This window comes from Periplaneta americana, chromosome 10 (genome assembly GCF_040183065.1).
Source record: "Periplaneta americana isolate PAMFEO1 chromosome 10, P.americana_PAMFEO1_priV1, whole genome shotgun sequence".
NCBI lineage: Eukaryota > Metazoa > Arthropoda > Insecta > Blattodea > Blattidae > Periplaneta > Periplaneta americana.
Genome location: NC_091126.1, coordinates 127406798 through 127429371, shown reverse-complemented (window position 1 = coordinate 127429371; position 22574 = coordinate 127406798). Strand labels below are relative to the sequence as shown.

General features: G+C 38.7%; 2 long non-coding RNA genes across 2 annotated transcripts; both read left to right on the top strand.

Annotated features, from left to right (window-relative positions):
* The first annotated feature begins 1811 nt into the window (after positions 1–1811).
* LOC138708020 (uncharacterized) lies at positions 1812–7945 on the top strand. The gene is made up of 6 exons (XR_011334536.1): positions 1812–2450; positions 3415–3571; positions 3678–3928; positions 4191–4316; positions 4548–4755; positions 5023–7945. It is a non-coding gene; the product is annotated as an uncharacterized lncRNA (long non-coding RNA).
* Positions 7946–16065: 8120 nt separating this feature from the next.
* LOC138708019 (uncharacterized) lies at positions 16066–20175 on the top strand. The gene is made up of 3 exons (XR_011334535.1): positions 16066–16170; positions 16627–16756; positions 17851–20175. It is a non-coding gene; the product is annotated as an uncharacterized lncRNA (long non-coding RNA).
* The last annotated feature ends 2399 nt before the right edge of the window (positions 20176–22574 follow it).

The following is a 22574-nucleotide window of genomic DNA, read 5'->3' as shown; positions in this document are numbered from 1 at the left end:
ATGGCACATAGCGCACGTTCCATATTCAATCCTGGTTTTATGCCCATCAACTCCAGAACTTTCTTTCTGCTGCTACTGCCATCATTGAAAGTGATAACAGCATCCAGGACACCAGTCTTGAGGACATTCAGGCCCACAAACACTGTCTTTGGCAATCTTTCCCATATGCAGTTGTTGAAACTTTCATTGGGGTTTTGGGTGCAGCCGTGTGTACATTTCTCTAACAGCTTCTTGTCAGCAAGATCTCTGAATATTGGCTTTACCTTCAACATGACAGCTTCTGGTAGGGAATGTCTGTGATCATATACTTTATTTTGAGCTTGTGCCTTATTATAACCGCACCACGAATCCAGACCTTTGGGACAGAGTTGATGGTATGGTTTCTCGTTGGTTGAAATTTTATGGAAGTATGTAGCCCATACACTCTTCCTCATTTCTTCCACATTCCCTGTGTTCCTTCTAATGGCTAAGCCATAGTAGGTCTGAAAGAGATCAATTTCTGTATTGGTCAAACGACCCGCTCCAGCGAGTGTTTTGCCATCATCCAGTTTTATCCCCTTTAGCTCCTTCTTGAGTCTTCCCAGTCGTGCTCCCATTCTCTTGTGAACGTGGCCTATGCATTCAAGTTTTTCAATTTCTACCCCCTCCCCATAGGGTTTGTCTTCTTGTACCTTTTTGAAACCCTTGCTGTCACCATCACCAAGATATTGCACATACCGAATATTCAGAGAATCCTCAGACTGCCTAAAAATGTTCACTGCACCTTGCACCTCCATTCCTCCACTATAACCTTTATAGTTTTTTGTACATTTATGTACAGTTCCCTTTCCCTGTGAACATGTCTGACAATATTTAGTCAATATATCCACTGCCAACACCTTGCCCGTGAGTAATGATGTTGCAGTGACAACACCATTTAGTGACGTATGCCCCCGCTTTTGCCAACTGCCATCGAAAGCCCCACATATGTCTCTGTTGTTACCATTCAACTCCACAGTTTCCATTGCAGCTTTTCTCATTGAGGCTTCTGCAATTTCAGAGAGGGATTCATTTATAAAGAAAACTTCTCTGTCAAACCTAGCAGGTGGAGGAGGAAGATTCATAATAGCACAAAATGTTTGTGCAGCGTGTCTGCCCTTACCAATGCTTCGCATACCATACACAAGTCTTGTATTTACATTGTACAGCCTATTTCTGTTCATTGCAGATGTCATTGTGGACTTTACACTTTCACAATTACTGCAATGTAAATTTATTTTTGTTGCCAATCCCTTCCTGGAACTAATGTTTTCAAACATTTCCACACAGTCTTCACTATTGCAGTATTTGCATTTCACATGCTGTTTTATGAAGTCAGATAGTATACCTAAATCTATAATATTATTATTACTAGATGATGACACATTTTGACCTTCAGTACCTGTTATATTCTCATTCTCCAAATAAACAAGTTTTTTCTTGGATGAGCTAGGTGTAGGTTCATTGTTTTTCTCTTCCCTAACCTCAATGCTGGGGGTACAACTAACACTGTTTGTATTTGTATATTGATTGCCACGGAACTTACGTTTTTTCCCTTTATTAAAACTCTTTCTTCTAGGCATATTTACACAATAAGAGCACTATGAACTATATTCACAACACCACAAAATCACAATAAACAAAGCCACGTGCTAATTCACTCTCACAACTGTAACAAGCAAAGCACTGTTGGCTACTCTGTGCTAGAACAGAGTAGCCAACACAATTTTCGTCTTGTACATGTTTTCTTCTTCTTCTTATAGGGAAGACCAGGTAACTTGATACCCTAAGGGTGAAACCTAACCATTTTTCCCCCATTACTACAAATGCTAGTGGATTATGGTGATTTTCTAGTTTGAAGGTTGAATTTTCTTTTGCCAACTTCTTTTCGAATTTCGATACTGACAAATACTATAAATGGTAGTGATTTTGTAACCGGTATGTTGGCAGCTGAGGCAAATATCGACAATATTTGCCGGTACTGGAGTTCCATGAAATTAAAATTGTACTAGATTTCTCAGCCGGTTACTGGAAGATAGTGAAATTCGAACTTATTAATAATTAATTAATATTAGTATTAATATTAATACATAATAGTTATGTTATGTGTTGCGTTGTGGTTATAATTCAAGAATAGTCAGATAAGTACGAATGAATATAATATACTTGGGCGTGATAATGCACGTGGGTAATGGATAGAAATATTATTTCAAATTTTAATGAATTTCTTTCGTGTTTAGATTTTTATTACTATGTCAAAAAAATGAAATAGTGTTGCAGTGACTCCTCCAAGGAAGAAAATGTGTGGCATTCAGAGTACGCTTCAGAAATCTGTAGTTCACGTGTATAATGAGTTGAAGAAAGAAGATAATGAAGAAGGAATTATGCTAACGGAGACAGCAATTACAACCAGAATAGGACAATTATTAGGAGTAAGTATTCTTAAGCATACATTTCAAAGTGGTATTCAGTTTTAGGAGTTTGCACTAATCATTTCATGATTGTGGTCAAACAAAACAAATTTTTAGGTTAGGCCTAATGTTTAATCAAGTCAGTGATTTTCATATTGCCAAACTAAATACATTTAAGATACTGTAATACTGCAGTAGGTGATAGCTTAAATACATTTACAAATTAGACGAACAAGTAATCAAACAGCACGAAAGTAAATTTCCAGTTTTCTCTTTTGATATTAAATTAACCGTTCAGATCACAATTTACATGCCACATCGGCCGAAGAAAATACAAGTCATATTGTAATTATTAACTTGATATTGCAGCAAATATTACATGAATGTTGGCCTGTTATGGTGCTTAAAAATAATTCAGTTTTATATAATAACTATATAACATACTCTATAAAGCATAGGAACGTTGACTGTGGCTGAATAATTTATTCATGACTGGTCTAAGTAATATTAAATATGGTGTTTCTTCAGAAAAGCTACCCCACCCAAAGTACTTGTTAAGATATAACACTCGAGAGGACGAGGACGCACTACTGGGAAACTAACCATTTCTCTTCGTCCTGGACCTCTCGCATGTTATATTGGTAATTAGTAACAAGTTTGAGGGAGGGACTACAACAATGCATTAGAATATACAGGTAAGTGTCAAAGGATTTTTGTGCTGAAAGTATTTGTGGCTGTGCACTAAAACCACGTGTTCATCACTATGTAAATATCACAGAAATCAATTAAACAAAATAAAATTATGCCTTCTTTGGTGTAGCTTTTCTGGAGAATTACCTAAATATTAGCCTACTTAAACCTATCGTAGACCCAACCTAACATGTTGATCATTTTCTATTCATATAGCTGTAAATGTTGGTATTATGCATGAATTTTATGATATAACAATTTTTAGAAGTATTATGTTATTGTTTTATTATTACAGCTTGGCTTAACTACAGCCACGAAAGTGATCAATTCACACAAGGGGACCCCACTCGTGACACCAGGAAAACATAGACTACGTAAACATCCAGTGACTGATGCTGATGATTTTACGAAAGATGCAATTGCGAGATTTATTTATGACAAGTTACATAAAGGTAGGGAAGTTACAGGAATTATTGTGTTGATTTATGCAATGTAATTCTGATATTAGTCATAGGCCTATGTATAAAAATATGGCATAATTTTCATTTACTGTTACAGGGGAAGTACTAACAGCAGCAAAAGTTCTGCAACATATGAATGATGATTATGAAACATATTTATTTAGAGTATCCTTATCATCGGTGAAAAAAATTTTGAAAGAGATGAAATTTCTATGGAGCAAAGGGGATCCTTATACACATGTATGAGAAAGTGATGTTATTCGTTTTTAAGAGAATATATAAGAAATGTGGAGCGTGAGAACTCTAAACCCGTGGTATTCTTGGATGAGACTTGGATTTTTATGAATGGTAAATTTCAATGTATTGTGAGACATTGAGTGATTGAATTTTTTACTAACAAATAGATTAACACTTATGTGGAATATGAAATTGCAATTAATATAGGCTACTAGTAATGAATTCAGGTGGGAACAACATGTTTTGCAATTAATAGTTTCATATTATAACTAGAGGTTAGTTATAAAATTCTTGAACGGTTTTCCTGTCTTTAAAATTTTTGTGTCTCTTAGAGTGTCAATGTGAATTGCTTTTCTCTCTCTGTTTTTTTAAGTATGATCACCCACTTATTCATGAAATAAACCAGGTGAAGTTTCCAGTGACATGAATGGTGTTATTCATAGACCAACAAATGAGGGTGGAAGATTAGATGCCGGAATGAAAGGTGGATTTATACTCGGTAAGTTATATTGATTTATATTTTACATAAATTTGGCAAGAGTAATTTTTTAAATCAGGGTACAAAAATATAAAAATTGGTGACTAAATAAAAACGTGGGAAAGCCTTTCACCAAAGAGGATCTCATGTCATGTCATGTTATGTTATGTTATGTTATGTTTTATTTTCTTTATTTAAATGCTGTGAATTCATGTGACGTAATTATATGCCCAGGTATAATTTTTATTGCAGGTGCTGATTTAATTTTTTCATACAATTGAAAGAAAAGTCAGGACTACCATAGTGCTATGAATAGCCCTGTAGTTGAGAAGTGGGTGCAAACACAGTTGTTGACCTGAGAACATTAGGGCAATGCGTTATTGTCATGGATAGTGCTGCATATCATAGCAGACTTGTGAAAAATCAGCCAACAACAAAATGGAGGAAAGAACAGCTACTGGTGATTGCAACTGAATATAATAGATTTGTTGTACTAAATGATAAGAGTTGTACTAAATGATAAGAGTTGATGGTGTGAAATCACCTTTTGATATTACATTACAATATTAATTTCCATACTTTACAGTCATTATTATTATTATTATTATTATTATTATTATTATTATTATTATTATTATTATTATTATTATCTTTACTACTACTACTACTACTACTACTACTACTACTACTACTACTACTACTTATAGATGCTACTTTTTTCTTTCAGGTGAAATTGAATCTACATAAGAATCCTAAAACAACAGAGCCTTGCCAATTACTGTTCTGAAGCTGCCTTGTCTTATGTGTTGTGTCTATATACAATTAATTCTTTCAGTTTTTTTTCCCCTTTAATGTAATGAAGTTGTTGGTTGATTGATACCAAGTGTTCAGCAGTTGATGTCATTTGTTATCTTGCACTCCAATATTTAACCAGATGATTGAAAGCTGTGTAAAGTTAAACAGTCAAGACAATGATCCATATCTTCATTGAGATTTCAGAAATGGCATGGGGAGATTCTGAAATATCAGTTCTTTGTAAATATTTGAGACAATCATGGCCTGTGATAATGAGTACTGCCACTGTAGATTTTCATAGAAGTTCAGTTATTAAATTAGGTGTATTATTTTTACTATGTATTGTACTATATTTTTGTTTCGCTTAATTGATGAATTATATATGCTGTAAATTGAATAGTAGACTGTAGGTCTATAGCTTAACTGATGAATTGTATGTGCTGTAAATTAAATAGTAGGCTGTATACCACAAGTGATGAATTGTTTATGCTTGTAATGTGAAGTAATTTGCATGATATTTATTATCAGTTTCTGTATATTTCAACTGATTGAATTGTTTATACTTTTAAATTGAATTAACTTGCTTGCTATGTATTATATTTTATAGCTTAACTGATGAATAATTGTTTAGGTTTGTCAATTTAATAATCTGAGTGCCATGTACTTCATATTTTTAGTGGAGCCACCAATGTAGCTTAGTCGGTAGACTCGTTGGCCTGCAAATTCAGAGCTGCACTCGAGGGTAGTTTGGATCCCCCATTTGGTCTGATTAGTTGGTTTCTTCTGAGGATTTTCCTCCATCGTGGAGCAGACCCCGGATGGCCTATTGCAATTTTTTCATTTGCTTTAGAATCATTCCGATTTTTGTTACCACATTGTCATGTTCTGATCTTGTTATTCTTTTAACAGTGTGGTAAGATGCAGGTATAGATAACCTTACAGTAATTTTGCTACCTTTCAGCTACCTCATTACCTCCCACTCCATAAAGTTCATGGATCCACGGAAGTACCAGTCGTCGATGTAATTCGACCATTTTGCTTAAAATATTAAAACACTGTAAAATATTGAGATTTCATGCTGTTACGTCCATTACTGCAGCAAGAACATCTGATTTTGAATCTGATAGTATGACAGCCTTCTCAGATTTATGAAGTCGATACTGGAGATTTTGTAAGCTTAAAAGTGTATCTAAATTTTCACTATCAAAATTAGTCAGTGTTTGAAGTTAGTTAGTTAGTTAGTGGCGTTTAAAAAGGGCGCGTCAGCTACTATGGCTATTTGCGCCCTTATCTAAAATCTTTCACTAAACACAAACACAATACAATAACCAGAATGTTTAAAAAGCTAAAAAGCGTTGTCACGGTTAAAATGGGGCAAACAAGTGTTTGAATATAATTCCCTGTAAAAGGGAATATACTGGTATTGTACTACAACACCACTACATCTATGGCTTGGTAAACAGGATCCATCTATAAAAAATACTGTATGTAGTCACTCACTGACCAGATCATTTATCGTTTCTAATGATTTTTAAAATGTCTGGAGAAGTATCACATTTCTTAACATCATCTGTTAAAGTTAACTTATATACTATTCATTTTGAAATAACTTGGGATTGTGTTTTATTAGTAAAGTTTCCCTTAATTGAGCAAGTTTGAGTTCTCCAAGTAGAGTCAAAAAGTCTGTTGGGATTTTGGCTCAGTTTATTAATATTTGTGGACTGTGATTTTTTGTTCTAGACAACCATATTATCTGCAAATGATGAGATTATCATAAGATCTATTTCTTTAGTTAGACCATCGACATTAATATTGGAAAATGTATTCCTGAAAACAACAATGTGGGAAGCCCAGATGAATCTGTCTCTATTTACATATTTGTGACAATGAATCAAATAATCAAGTCACTGACCCAGTGTAACACTTTATCATGGACACCCTAAGTTTGCAATTTCTTAAGTGATTTATATCTACAGAGCCATATGATCCTTGAAAATAAATTAAAATTGTTAAGTTGTTTTGTTTTCTGTTTAAAATATCTTTAATATCTTGACTAAAATTTAAAATCTGTCCATTTGTTGAATGCAATTCTCTAAAGTCAACCCAATAAAATGAAAGTTAGTTACTAGATTCCAGGAACCAATTCAATCTATGAAATCATCTCTTCCATAATTTTGGCTATCATACTAGTAAGTGGTATCTGTCGATAACTCGAAAAGATATTAGTTGAATAATTGCTTTTCAAAATTGATGTTATGATAGATTTTCTCCAGACAGATATTGTATTTTAGATGAGATTACAAGATAAAAGTAGTGAGTTTGCTTGTTTGCCAACATGTTTAAGAAAATCAGCATGTGTATTGTCTGGACTTGGAGATGTTTTGGGTCTTATGTTATTAAATTAATAGTAATATTCAGTTCTTGATTAAATATTGTTATATAAAGTAGATAGTAGATTTAATATTTCTTTCAGTTTTTCCTTAATAGTCTGACGTACACAGATAAAACTAACAACCACACCACCAACTAATCTAATAGAAATTAAAATATAATTAAATGTAGTAAAAGTAATTAAAATTATAAATACACGTAATAAACCATAACCCCCTAATTTCAACAATATACTATTTTATTCCCTTTTACAGCTTGTAGATAATTATTAATTATAGTTATTACTTATTAGCATAATATTTATTGAACTTATTGGCTATTTCACTTCGTTTGAAAGATGTTATTGTGTACAAAAAGCATTTTTTGATGATCGTTTCATGCTATATGTTGTGTATAAATCTATGATTTCTGGCCATCTGTTCTGTGTAATCCATCTTTTGTATAGAATTAATAAAATATTCTTTTGGTAGTAATTATTTTATTAATTGAGTATTTTCACCAGCTCACATTTCTTGAATCATTTGCTTTTTCTTATTTAAATTTAGGACACAAGAGCCAAAAAGAGACTTCACAGTTATGTATCATACATTTTTTCAATGACAGACGTGGAGTTGCAGAAATAATAAGTGTAGCATTATTAAGCAATTTACAAACAAATGAAATCTTTAAAAAGGTATCTAGAAGTGAAATTACTTATGGCTTTTAAGGACCAAAATTATTTTTGTAAGTTGATTTATTATTATTTCAGTTTTAGCATAGTTGTATTATCCATTTCCTTACTAATTTCAAAAGATAATCAGAAGTTCATTCGAATTCCAACCAAAAGTCAATTGGTTATTAATTTATCTACCTTTAGGAAGTACAGTATATGTACGCTGGAATCTTTGAAGTGAAGTGACGATAATTTAATTGGTCTTGGAACAGATTTGATTCTTGAATATTATATACTATACTTTGTTGTATATTTACGTCTAGTAACCTATTAATGCTAATACTAATAATAATGTAAAGGAATAAAAGAATAGAACATAGCAATACATTTCTCATTATTATTGAAACTATTTAGAATAACCTTCCAACATTAAGGTAAAGTACGGTGAGTAAAGAAGTCATTCAGTACATAGGATCGTGATTTTACTACATGTGGTGATATCTGGTAACAGTTGGCAACGCTGACAAGGCGGAAATATTTGCTGTTTGGGAACTGAACTTACGTGATCCTCACTATACATGAATTCAAGGAGAAAATAATGATAGAAACCAGGGGGGTTTAACTCAAATGATAGATGTTGGATGCTCATAGATGTTCCATAGTTTGCCGCATGTGGTCAGGACAGCGCTGGCTGTATTTCGATCACAGAGTTTGTAAAAGTAGCAGTACAAAACTCTTTGGTTTCGAAAGTTCTTTGGTTATAAGTTTTGCCAATATGACAGTTTTAAACAGATATTATTAATATCCATTATTTACAGAATGTGTCAGTTTTATAATATTTGGATTATTATTACTATTACTATATAGTTATTTTGCATTTTCATTCGAGGACAAAGTAGCCATATTAGTGTACTGTGTATGACCTATTAACCTCATTTGTTCAGTTGATCAATTGTTGGATGTTGGCATTCCTATTCTGTTTAAATCTTGTATAAATTATGGAATGGACGAACATGGCTGCTTAAGGAAGAAATTTGAACAGATCGAGTTAATTGAGAATTTACTAGTGCTTTCCTGCAACAAGAAATAATTCGCAACGTTAAAGGTAAGAAAGAAATATGTTTGAGATTACATCTACACGGTTCAACTTTTCTTTCAACTTCACACATTCAAGCAATGCCTGCAAGATTGGTATTTAATAATAACGGAAGTGCACACAATGTGCAGGATAATATATTATTTTAGCTTTCGCTGCTGCAGAACTTGGTCAGTGAAACTATAATCGGTGTTTACACTCCATCACATGGTATTTTGGTATTTTAATATTAATATGGCGTACCTTGTAGATAGAAAATCTTAATGTATCTTAATTCAACATGCGCTTTAAACTTGATTCTTTCAATATTGTGACAGCGACGTGAGAATCGAACTCACGACCAGTGTCCCGCAAGAAAGCAGATCGCACAGGCTCCACGGAACATTGAGTGACGTCGCGCGGTGAAGAGAAGAGAGAGGGTGTATTACGACAACGCGACGAGTCTGCGCGCGCAGCTGCTATTTTAACGCAGTGAATGTGGAACGACCTTCCCGAATATTCCAGACGTCTGTCGATGTAGAGATATTGAGATAATTCTCTACACACCTGTAGAAGGTTCTCGCAACTATGATTTTGCTATAAAAGAGCAGGCGCCAGCGAACGAGAGTCAGAGTTTTCAGTTATTCCGTCAGTGAGTAAGCCAGAGCAAGCAAGCCAGAGTTCGACTCGAGTGTGCGTCCGCATCTGCGTCAGCATCCGAAGGCCTGAGTTCGAGTGCAGTGGACCGCAGTTGGAGGGACCCGAGTTCGAGTACAGTGAACTGTCTCTGAAGGTCTGTGGTTCGAGATACTGTGAACTCGAGTGACTGAGATAGAAGAACTGTGAACTGAGAACTGGTAGTTCTGATTTGTAAATAGTGCTTTGTAAATATTAGTTAAGATTAACAGTTCATTGTTGTGCGTAATAATCCAAGTAAACTGTCATTGTCGTCGGTGGAGTGCTATAACGAATACGGTGTTGAGTGAAGATCCAATTGTTGCCGAGAGCGTTTAAGGCGAATTGTAGAAAGGAATTATTGTTGTGACGAATAAATTACATTGTTGTTACTAATAAAATTCACATTGGTGTCAGAACCGGGATATTATCGATAATGGAGAACCTACAGCTGATCCTGCAAGCCATCGCAGAACTGAAAAACGACTTAAGTGCAGTGAAAGCAGAAATGAAAGACGACATGAACGACATGAACAAGCACATCAGTGAGGTCAAGAACGACATAAGTGAAGTGAAAACGGAGATGAAAAGTGACATAAGCGGAGTGAAAGATGACGTCACTACACAAATCGAAAGTGTTTCGGCCCACGTAGATGGAATTGTCGCCATTGTGAAAGACGAACTTAAGGCCGATCTGGATAAATTAAACCAGAATTTTACAACTATAAACGAGACAGTAGCCGAGTTGAGACAGGAGGTAGACCATTTCGACGGAAAAATCCGCAATCTCGAGCGTCGTCAAGAGCAGACGAGTGAGGTGATGGACCGACATGCTGAAGAAAACAAGCACATTCTCGCGTTGGTGGATCGCCAGGCTAGAGAACATAAACAGATAATTGCCGAGGAAGTTCGACGTGCCATGCAAGAAGCGGCCACAGAGTTGAGGACTCCATATAGTGGCCCTGTGGAACCATCGCCTTCAGCCAGACATCACAACGTCAAGACGCCGAAGTTCGACGGTACGACGTCTTGGGCGATATTCCGTCGCCAGTTCGAGGCCACCGCAGCACATAATGGGTGGACCCCAGCGGAGAAGACTACTCAGCTGCTGACCGCGCTTCAGGGACAGGCGTCGGAGATTCTTCACAGCGTTCCAGAAGATGGGACAGCCACTGAGATAATGGCGGCCCTGGAGGGACGTTATGGTGACCATCAACTTGCTGCAGCATTTAGGACCCAGCTTAAAACGAGGGTCCAAAAGTCAGGCGAGTCCCTGCAAGAATTCGCGATGGCGGTGGAACAACTGGCCCATAAGGCGCTCAGGGGCCTACCTAATGATTTCATCGCTGGAGAGGCGGCCTACACCTTCGGCAGCGGAGTTCGAGACCCGGAAATAAAACAACAGCTACTCTTAGCAGAGCATCGCACCATCAACGCAGCTCTGGCGGCGGCCCTCAGGATGGAGGCAGCCAAGTTGACTGCGAACGTCTCGGCATCGCACCGGATTAGGAGCGTCGCGGCGGCCGACGTCGAGGACCGTCAACCGAAATCACCCGAGCGACGAAGACGAGGATTGCCTACCTGCTGGTCCTGCGGCGAGCCTGGGCACCTGAGGAGGGACTGTGACCGATCTGGTCACAAACAGGAAAACTAAAAGGGGCCGATGCGATGAGGGGCACGTCGGCGCCGTCATCACCATCCCCTCGGCTGATCTTGAAGACGGTTAACAGAAGATGCGACGATGGGCTGATTGCTGACGGATGGATAAGAGGCCGCCCATGCAGAGTACTGGTAGACACCGGGGCGTCGCTCACTATCGCCAGACCGGAAGTCGTGCGTGGACTACCTGGGAGGACGCCGCTGCGCCGGTATGAGCTACGTACTGCCTCAGGCGAGAACCTGCCCATCCAAAGAGAGGTTTTCCTGGACTTGACCTTGGGAAAGAGGAGACTGGAGATGTGGGTGTTCGTCGCCAACATCACTGAAGACGTCATCCTGGGACTCGACGCCATGCGGATCTTCGATGCAACGGTGGACGTCCGGCGCCGTATCCTCCGTTTTGGTCAGGATGAAGTGTTCCTGAGGGACGTCGAAGACCAACCCATGGCCAGCAGACTCACCTTGGAGAGTCAAGTGACAATCCCAGCAGGCTGCGAGATGGTGGTGACGGCAAGACTGGACGGACAACCTAAGAGAAACCTGCTCCTCGATTCGCAAACAACTCCGATAGATGGGGTTTATGTGGCCAGATCCCTACTCCCGAATCAGAAGGTGGTACCGGTGAGGGTCCTGAATGTCACCAATAGGGACAAGGAGGTGCCTAGTGGAACTGTACTAGGTAACGTCGAGCCGGTGGTGTCTGTGACGTCGCTGGCAGAAAACGAGGAGTGTCACCGACCACGTCCAGATTTAGACCCATCACTGAAAGAGCTGGCGCGAGAATTGCCGGCGAATCTGAGCAAAAGAGAAAGAAGACAAGTCCACGATCTACTGACAGAGTTTCAGGACGTGTTCAGTCTGTCTGAAAACGACTACGGGAGAACGGAGAAAATTCAGCACCGCATTGACACCGGAAATGCTCGCCCAATCAGACAACCTCCTCGACGCGTCCCTCTAGCTAAACAGAGGGAGATTGACAGCCAACTGGAGGGCATGAAAGCAAGAGGGGTCATCGAGGAATCCGACAGCCCTTGGTCATCACCTGTGGTGCTGGTGAAGAAGAAGAATGGGGACCTGCGTTTCTGCGTGGACTACAGAAGACTGAATGACGTCACCAGGAAAGAATGCTTTCCCCTTCCACGAATTGACGACACCTTGGACACCCTGGCCGGAGCAGAGTGGTTCTCGACGTTGGATCTCAAGTCAGGATACTGGCAGGTGGCGCTACATCCGGAGGATAAGGAGAAAACGGCATTCTCTACAGGCCAAGGACTATGGCAGTTCACCGTTATGCCGTTCGGCCTCTGCAACGCCCCGGCTACATTCCAGAGACTAATGGAGTCTGTAATGAGAGGCCTGACATACGACACCTGTTTGCTGTACCTTGATGACGTCATCGTGGTGGGCAAGACTTTCGGCGAACAGCTGTTGAACCTGAGGAAAGTGTTCGAGAGACTGCGACAAGCCAGACTGAAGTTGAACCCGAAGAAATGTCATCTATTCCAGAAGAAGGTCAACTACTTGGGACACGTAGTAGGGACCAACGGAGTGGCCACGGACCCGGAGAAGCTACAAGCCGTCAGAGGATGGCCGAGACCGAGGGACAAGCAGGAGCTGCGCCGCTCTCTCGGCCTCTGCACTTATTACAGAAGGTTCGTAGCTGGGTACGTCAACATCGCTAAGCCTCTAACCCAGCTGACCGAGGAGAAACGACAATTCCAGTGGACAGACGAGGCGGAGTCATCCTTCCAGTCGCTGAAAGAGGCGCTCTGCACTGCTCCTGTACTGGGATATCCCATCCCTGGAAGGAAATTCACGCTCGACACGGACGCTAGCAACGTAGGCATCGGCGGAGTACTCTCTCAGGAACAGGACGGGCAAGAGAGGGTGATTGCCTACTTCAGCCGAACACTATCCAAGGCTGAGAGAAACTACTGTGTGACGCGTAGAGAACTTCTTGCCATTGTGGAAGCCCTGAAGCACTTCCACAAATATTTGTATGGCCAGGAATTCCATCTGAGGACAGACCATTCTGCACTCACCTGGCTATTGGGCTTCAAGAATCTGGAGGGGCAGACCGCCCGTTGGGTTCAACGTCTGCAGGAGTACAACTTCACCTCTGAACACCGACAAGGGAAGAAACATTCCAACGCTGATGCCCTGTCACGACGTCCGTGCCCGGATGGCTGCAAACACTGCCTGAAAGTAGAAGAGCGGGATGGCGCCCACGCAGTCCGAGCAATTGCCGCCCAGCCGAGCCCAGGATGGGATAACGCCGCCATAAGGAGGGAGCAGCTGGAGGACCCAAACATTGGACAGCTACTACGTGATGTGGAGTCCGGCCAGAGACCAGTATGGGCCGATATCGCCAACCGTAGCACCACTTACAAGAGCTACTGGGCCCAGTGGGAATCCTTCACTGTCAAGGACGGTATCCTGAAGAGGATTTGGGAGTCGGCCGATGGAAGGACCCGCATAGAACAACTTGTCCTGCCCAGGAGCAAGGTGAAGGAAGTGCTGGAGGAGACTCATGCTGGAGTGACTGGAGGCCACCTGGGAGCCAACAGGACGCTGGACAAGTTAAGGCAGAGGTTCTATTGGTTGCATCAGAGAACCGACACGGAACAATGGTGCCGAAGATGCGACACCTGTGCAGCCAGTCGCGGACCAAGGACCCGCAGCTGGGGAGCCATGCAGCAGTACAACGTGGGAGCTCCTTTTGAGAGGATCGCCATCGACGTTGCTGGACCGTTCCCGGTCACGGATCGCGGGAACCGCTACCTGCTAGTCGCCATGGATTACTTCACAAAATGGCCAGAGGTGTACGCGATTCCCAACCAAGAGGCTTCGACGGTGGCCGACGCGCTCCTTGACAACTTCATCTGCCGATTCGGGGTGCCCCGGGAATTGCATAGCGATCAGGGGCGCAACTTCGAATCCAACCTGATGGGAGAATTGTTCGAGCGTCTGGGGGTGCATAAAACCAGGACCACTCCCCTCCACCCACAGTCCGATGGTATGGTGGAACGCTACATCAAAACCTTGGAAGAGCATCTGCGGAAGGTGGTGTCCAACCATCAACGAGACTGGGATGCCAGAGTCCCACTGTTCCTCTTGGCCTACAGAGCTTCGGTCCACGATAAAACAGGGATGACACCGGCAAACATGGTCTTCGGGAGAGAGCTGCGCCTGCCCTGTGATCTGCTGTTTGGCACGCCACCCAGCGCCGACCAGCCAGCGACTGACTATGTGGCAGAACTCACCGAGAAGTTGAATGGAATTCACCAACTGGCCAGAGAGCACCTCAAGATGGCCAGCGATAGGATGAAGGTGCGCTACGACAGATTGGCCAACTCTGCAGGATTCCAGGAGGGCGACCTGGTGTGGCTGTATCGACCTACCAGGACCAAAGGGAAATCACCAAAGCTGCAGCGTGCCTGGGATGGACCATACCGCGTGGTGACCCGGATCAACGACGTGGTGTACCGGATCCAGCGACAACCTCGAGGGAAGATGATGGTGGTGCATCTGGACCGATTAGCCGCCTACCAAGGGACTGCCCGGGACGAGCAGCCCTAAGGAGGGGGCAATGTGACAGCGACGTGAGAATCGAACTCACGACCAGCGTCCCGCAAGAAAGCAGATCGCACAGGCTCCACGGAACATTGAGTGACGTCGCGCGGTGAAGAGAAGAGAGAGGGTGTATTACGACAACGCGACGAGTCTGCGCGCGCAGCTGCTATTTTAACGCAGTGAATGTGGAACGACCTTCCCGAATATTCCAGACGTCTGTCGATGTAGAGATATTGAGATAATTCTCTACACACCTGTAGAAGGTTCTCGCAACTATGATTTTGCTATAAAAGAGCAGGCGCCAGCGAACGAGAGTCAGAGTTTTCAGTTATTCCGTCAGTGAGTAAGCCAGAGCAAGCAAGCCAGAGTTCGACTCGAGTGTGCGTCCGCATCTGCGTCAGCATCCGAAGGCCTGAGTTCGAGTGCAGTGGACCGCAGTTGGAGGGACCTGAGTTCGAGTGCAGTGGACCGCAGTTGGAGGGACCCGAGTTCGAGTACAGTGAACTGTCTCTGAAGGTCTGTGGTTCGAGATACTGTGAACTCGAGTGACTGAGATAGAAGAACTGTGAACTGAGAACTGGTAGTTCTGATTTGTAAATAGTGCTTTGTAAATATTAGTTAAGATTAACAGTTCATTGTTGTGCGTAATAATCCAAGTAAACTGTCATTGTCGTCGGTGGAGTGCTATAACGAATACGGTGTTGAGTGAAGATCCAATTGTTGCCGAGAGCGTTTAAGGCGAATTGTAGAAAGGAATTATTGTTGTGACGAATAAATTACATTGTTGTTACTAATAAAATTCACAATATTCTTCCCAGACTGCGTGCGTACGAGCATGAAAAACTGAACCGTGTAGATGCAGCTTAACTGCACCGTCATGTTTTCTAATTTAAACTGAATTCTTCCATCATATCTTAAACGTTTATTAAACTGAGATCTGTAATTGTTGTCAGGGATAAACTTCAGAACGCGATTACCTTCCTTCTACCACTACCACATGATGAAATGATTTCTGTGTATTAGGCCTAACTACAATTACGCCAAGAGCTTTAAAGGTAAGCTAACAGAGTTAATATACACTTTGGGTATGAACGAACATCTTATTTTTGTATATAGCTAAGTTAAGTTGGTCAGACATCTTAAAATTCGTGGGACAGAATCTGATATGACTAAATATGTTGTTCTCGGTGTAATTCTTTACAGTTGCGTTACCAAAGGATGGCGGGGGTACCTTAGCTTGGTAACGCAATAGTAAAGAAGTGTTGTTCCCGAAAAGCTATATTTTAGAAATTTGACTTTACAGTTAACAGTAGTACCTTTACTGGAATAATTTTGATAAAATAAAAAGAGTTAAATTGCCGGAGATATTTATTATTTTTATAGACTCTTGGATAGAATTCTTCCAGGAATATTTCACAAACGTTGATTATACTGCAATCCTTCAATTGTTCTATGAAATGTAGTGTTATTAATGCACTATATGATACTAGGCTACTGCTGGTTTGTTTCAGTTAATAGAAAGACAAATGGCGGAGTTTTACACTGTGAATGTGCTGCAGTGTACTGTCAGAAATGGGTTAGTAATGAGAAGACCTGGTTATTCCTGTTTCCTGCGCCAAGTAATGCAGCACAGCTTAAAAGGTAAGCAATGGAATTGGCATAAGCTCAATGCAAAGATATCCTTATATATCATCAGTAAATAGTCAGGGTTGGTAAACTGTAGTGATTTTTTAATTTAAGTGAGAATTATTTGTCAAATTCATATTTGTTTATTAAAATGAGTTTTTGCCTTCTTTTGTAATTCATTTAAACCTAATTTGTGCATTAGTTCCTACATAATTGTGTAATTTGTTAATGTGTTATTTTAAGTAATTAACAACATCTCTTCAAAAATAATTTACTATGTTTACACATAGGCCTCCTTATTAATACATGAAGAGTTACAGCACTAATAACCTGCACTTAATGATAATAATAATTAGCTTAGACTTAGGCAAGATATTATGCTCAGTTTGTTATTCATTAGAAAAGAATTCAACTATTTAGGGAGATTAATATTTACAAATAAATTTATCAGAAGAGCTTAGCATTGTGTGTATTCAGAATATATACGTAGTCTATTTGGCATTGTGCAACTTTTACTTTGAATATTGTTATGAGCTACAACTATTCATTTCAATCCTCAGCATCATACTGTGCTTTAATTAGGTGGTGATTCCGAAAGTAGGAAAGTAGGCTCTACTTGACTACCTGTACCATGTGTTCTGTTGCTTCTTAATTAGGAGTTGGGAAAAGACATATGAGAAGCAAACATTCAAAACCTGTCCATTTCTTCAGAAAATGCTAGAATTATATGTCTGTAATAAACAAAGATTTTTCTGTGGTGAAATTTTATATGAATTCATAGGAAGAAAAATATATTTCACCATAGAAAATATTTTGTTCATTGCAGAGATGCAAGTTTGCTACTCATATATATTGCTAATAGTTTTAAGAAGCAGCAGAACAGTCATATGTAAAAACGTTTATATATTTTTTTTCAGGAAGTTAATTTCTCATCTTAATCATGTTAGGTGCATATAATTTTAATCTGTGATTTAAGTAGTAACAATTATTTGATGTAAATAAAATGAAAATTATTTTATTTACATCATGATTAAATCATTAATTTAAATTAATACCAACCCTGGTTTGTGTATTTTTTTAAGAAAATAATAGAATTTTGATTGTAACAGGTACCACATGTGGGCAGCTGTGGCAGAAAATCCTCATCCTTACAGAAGGGCCTATATATGTGCAAGCCATTTTTGCAGTAATCAGTATAACGGTGACTTCAGATATAACTTACTAAGAGGGGCCATTCCATCAAGGGATGCTTGGTATCCCACTCAAGAACTACGACCCACTTCATCACCAGCCTACTTACATTAACCTTTTTCACCACCTAACATAATTGCTTCATTCGTTGTCTTTATCTTTTAACAAAATTGTGTTTAATTTTGTTGACAAGTGTATGGTAATGGACTTCATTCATCATCATTATTATTATTATTATTATTATTATTATTATTATTATTATTATTATTATTAAAGGTAAAAGGTAAAGGTATCCCCGTAACATGCCAAGAAGGCATTTGGGGGGCATGGAGGTAGAGCCCCATGCTTTCCATGACCTCGGTACTAAAATGAATTATTATTATTATTATTATCATTGTTATCTCATTTCGTTTAATGTGTTGATTTCTTCAGTTAATTGAAGGAAAATAAGGGGAATTCATTCATTCATCTGAAAAAAAAAAGTAGAGTACTTGACTTCTACATTATGAGCAATATAATTTTTGTAATATATAGGGCAATGATGAATCTAACGATCTTTAAGACCCTAAGTTAACATCACATAGTAATATAAATACAAATAATAATTACTAGTACATTGAGCATTTCAGTTGTGTCATCTATAGGGCATAGGAGGGAGTCTAGTGGCAGCGATACGAATCTGCAGCTTCTGCAACTGGTGAGATTTGGGTGCATTATTTAGAATTTTTAGAGAGTAAATATGTTGTTGTTTTCTAATGTCAGGCGTTTGACAATAAAGTCATTTGACCTCTTGCACTCCAATATTTTTCAAAGATATTATCATGACCAGAGTAAATATGTTGATGTTTTCTAATGCCAGGCATTTGACAATAAAGTCATTTGACCTCTTGCACTCCAGTATTTTTCAAAATTATTGTCATGGTCAGCCACTGAAGCACAGATTTTGAGGTGTTCCGAATCCATTTCTTGGTTTGAGTAGCACAATGGACAGTTAGGAGACTGATATATTCCAATTCTATGCAGCAAAATAGTCCCCCAATCGGATTTCTGGGCGGGACTACTTTAATGGTACAGAAGCAACTAAATTTTTTATAATGGAATGCTTGTCGTATAACATCAGCTAAGAAGAGAGTAAATATGGTACAATATTTTGTCTCTTCTCACTTTATACATCTCTTGGATGTGGAACAACAAGTTTTGACGGAGAAATCATTGTAATAAGTAAAAGTCTCAGGAATCTTCTATGCCACATCAATAAATTTAAGAATGCAGTTATATTGTCAGACTCCAAAGCAGCTGTTCTATCAATAGTCTCTAAATACATACTTTCATCTCAAACAGCAGAAATAACTAAAATGCTCTCTCAATTAATATCACTCAATAAAAGAATTGTATTCCAGTGGATACCATCCCATTGTGGAATCCTGGGAAACGAAAATGCTGATGCTTTAGCAAAGAAGGGCAGCACTGCTACTTACAGACCTGTTACTAAATCTACGTATTACTCTGTGAAAAGATTTATTAAATCTACATACTTAGACTTCAACAAACAAAATTTGATAACACAAATCTCAAGGGAAAAAATGGAACACTCTGCATCATAATCCACTGTTAATTCCCGATTTACCACTAAAATCGTCTGTAGCTGCATTTAGATTGGCAACAGGCCATGACTGTCTGGCCAAACAAACACCTCCATAGAATTGGAATATATCAGTCCCCTAACTCAAACCAAGAAATGGATTCGGAACACCTCAAAATCTGTGCTTCAGTGGCTGGCCATGATAATATCTTCGAAAAATATTGGAGTGCAAGAGGTCAAATGACTTTGTCAAACCCCTGGCATTAGAATACAACAACAACATATTTTGAGCAATGGGGCCACAATCAAATCAAACACTCAGTATCAAAGCTCAAAATTAGGAAATGTTGCGAAGTATAGACTTATCTCTAATAAATTGTATTGCACTTTTTCTAATATGTTCAGTGTTTTGAATCAACTATACATCAGAGAATGAAAAATAATTTTTTTACTTGTATTTCTTAATGGTGTTTTTATTAAAAGTCTAAGTTAATTTTATGTCTGTTGTAGACAAATAGTTTTCTTTGTATTCTTTATCAGTGGTGATTATTGATTACTTAGATTTTTAATATCCATATATTAAACTAATGGCAGTTACTTTTAAAAATAGATGTTCAGCTCTGACGGTGTAAAACAAATAAAGTGGTGTTTTATAAATGTTTATGAACGTGCATTGTACTATGTCACAGCAAAACATCTTATGACTATTTTCAAGCTAATGTTTGTCATAAAAATTTAAGAGCGAATTATAATTATATAACTGACCAATAATAACTTCGAAATCAGTATTCCAAAGTCAATCTTTGTTTTTATCTTCCAATACATGATACATAACATTATTTAAAAATAGTGCTTAAGGTGTTTTGGAGAGAAGTATCCTATCCTATTCGCATCCTGTATCTCAATTACATATTTGATCTAGAAGATGCAAAAACTTTTATTAGTCAAATTTGATAAATTAATTTAATAAAAGGGTTAAATGACGGTGTGTGTTAATGGTTTTCAGTTTCATGTTCAACCATTATATTTATATTCACATGTTAAAACAAAAATGTGATATAAATATTGTGGTTAAACATGTTATTTAAACTGATAAACCATTACACACTCCTTTGGCGATATGAAAAATACCAGTATGTGTTGGTATAATAGGTATCTGCAGTACCGATCGTGCTCTAATGTTGGCATAACGGATACCTGTAATACCGATCGGGCCGTGTAACAAGGGATGTAGTTCTGCATTCTGCCGCTATGTGTAACGAGATTTAGTTCCGATGTTTTGCCGCCAAGTGTCTCGACGTCGCGTCAATAGCGTGTCGAAGGTAATGCATTGAGTTGGGGGTCTTTCTATTTATTTGTCTATGATAGAAACAGCCTGCTGTCGAACGAACTACAGAAGTGGGCGTGACGCTAGCATGCATTTAAATACCCACGCACACTCATCCATTTAAAGTCATAAAAAGACATTCAAAAAGGTCCTACCGCTAATAATGTATATATCAATCTGTTCAGAATTGAATAAGGAATAATATTAAGTAAAAATCTAAAAATGCATATTTTGGTCAATTTTAACATACGGGTTCCCTTAAATACTGTGACTAAATTACATTATGTCTGCTTTTGAAGAAATTTGAGATGCATCACAAAATATCTATTCTTTTCATGCAATCATATATTTACTAAGCTACCGGTACATTAAACATTTTCGTTACTACTGACATAAAGAGTTTGACAAGAAGGATGTTGAATAACATTATTGATAATATAAAGCATTATTTCATTTAACGAATTGTGTTCTTTTAAGATTATATTTCCTTATTTAAATGGTTAAATACTTCCTGTTTTTCATGCTATCTGAAATATAAACAAAATGGTCATCTCCCTAAATAGGCAGTTTTGAGTATTAGGCATTATTTTTTTTATTTGTATAGTGACCACAAACGAATTTTAATTAACTTTAATTCTAATGTGTTTTTAATACTGTCTGATTATTTTGATATCAAATTTTATACTTTTATAAATGAAAAAAAAAAGACTGTAATGTTGCACGACTAAATTTAAATATTTTTATATGAAATATACTGAGAGTTCCTACACAGCCGGTCCCAGGTAGTAATGTTTCGCTGGCTTAATGACTGTAGTGTGGAATGCCTGTCCCAAGGTAGCTAAGCCATAAGAGGTGGAGTGGGATCGGTCTGCTTAGGGAAGCGTGCATGGACTAGTCTGTAGGCTGGCATATGATCACTTGCCACCCATCAACAGATATTGTTAGATAGAGGTTGGAATGGGACCACTTCATAGGAACTCTTTGTATAACTAACTGTATATTCAAGTAGGGTACGGTACAAAAATTTAATTTTGATAGTTTTACAAAGTAATTTATATCCTATAGCCTACGTATTTGTGAAAGATGTATTTTGTTTATGACAGTTGGAAAAGATTGAATGTATGTTTCTCCCACGCAATATGACTGCCAGGTAGCTAAGATAATAGAGCAACTCGCTAAGGAAGGTCCGGGATTCGACCCTGGGAAGTGGCGAGATTTTTTCGTTGCCAAACTTCCAGAACAGCCCTGAGACTTACTCAGCCGCCTATAAAATTAAATACTGGGTTTTTCTTAGGGATAAAAGGCAGTTGGAGATTGGTGCTGATCACATCACATTCTAGTGCCGAGGTCAACAAAGCATGGAGCTCTACCTCCATGCCTCCCAAGCGACCTTATGGCGTGTATATCTTTATCTTACTCACGAAATTCATTCATTCATTCATTTATTTTATTCCATAGATCTTACATGAGCAATGAAGCTTTAAGATGTGGAACAAGTCAACATTTTACAATATTACAATTACAATTTTTACAAATTTTTATAGTTCTACAGTTTAGTAATTTTCTACAATTTTTACAATTTTCTACAATTTTTTTACATTTTTTTTACATTTTGGCAAGATGTAGTGAGATGAGATGAGGTCCGAGGATTCGCCAAAATATTACCTGGCATTTGCCTTTTCGGTGGGGGAAACCTCGGAAAAACCCAACCAGGTAATCAAATCAAAGGGGTT